Source organism: Ictalurus punctatus, chromosome 24 (assembly GCF_001660625.3).
Source record: "Ictalurus punctatus breed USDA103 chromosome 24, Coco_2.0, whole genome shotgun sequence".
Lineage (NCBI taxonomy): Eukaryota > Metazoa > Chordata > Actinopteri > Siluriformes > Ictaluridae > Ictalurus > Ictalurus punctatus.
Genome location: NC_030439.2, coordinates 2759889 through 2760758, shown reverse-complemented (window position 1 = coordinate 2760758; position 870 = coordinate 2759889).

Here is an 870-nt window from a genome sequence, read left to right as displayed (position 1 = left end):
ACACACCAAAGACTTTTTGCGTAGGTGATCTGATCTCTATACCATTCACACGCACAGTGGTCTAATCGCAATAACTTGGACGTCTGATAAAACATGGACGATCCATGAGTGAGTCGGGAGGTCTTCAAAATAAAAGGTTTTTAAGCGTGTTACACCCACACACCCACCCACACACACACACACACACACACACACACACACACACAGCTCCTTAAAATAATAACTATTTCATGTAGAGACTGGAATAAAGTTTTTGAAGGGAATGACTTACAGTCATATATGAATATCTGAAACTGTTTTAAACAGTCCTAAAGTTATTAAAGGAATTGACGAAGCCCTTGAAAGAAGAAAAATAATAGACACACAGCAGAGAACGGTTTACTCTTCAGACTTCAGAGGTCTCACTGAAGTGTATTCATATTCAGATTCATTATCTTTAAAGAGCAGGACCATGTAGCTGTAAGCCTATCTGCATGGCTGTAAGCAAACAAATAATCATCAAATAATAATCCAAGGAAATGAAGACAATGAGTAATTGAAGTGGTTTTATTTTATATTTGACTGCATTCTTTTCCATTTCTGAATGATTACTTCAGCTGTTAGACACCAGACTGACTGGAAAGACTATTGATTATATTGCTGGTACCTTTACAAAAAAAAAAAAAAAATGTTTTATTTGACTATTTTATGATTTTCTTGTCTTTTGTTATTATGATTATGATTAGTTTGTCTTGAACAATTGATCGAGGACTTTAAACAATGTTTCATGAGAAGTTATTAATGGCTTAATGCCATTGTTTTGATGTGATATTTATCTAAACATTTCACTTTTGAAATAAAACTATTCACAAGTAAATAGACTGTATGAAA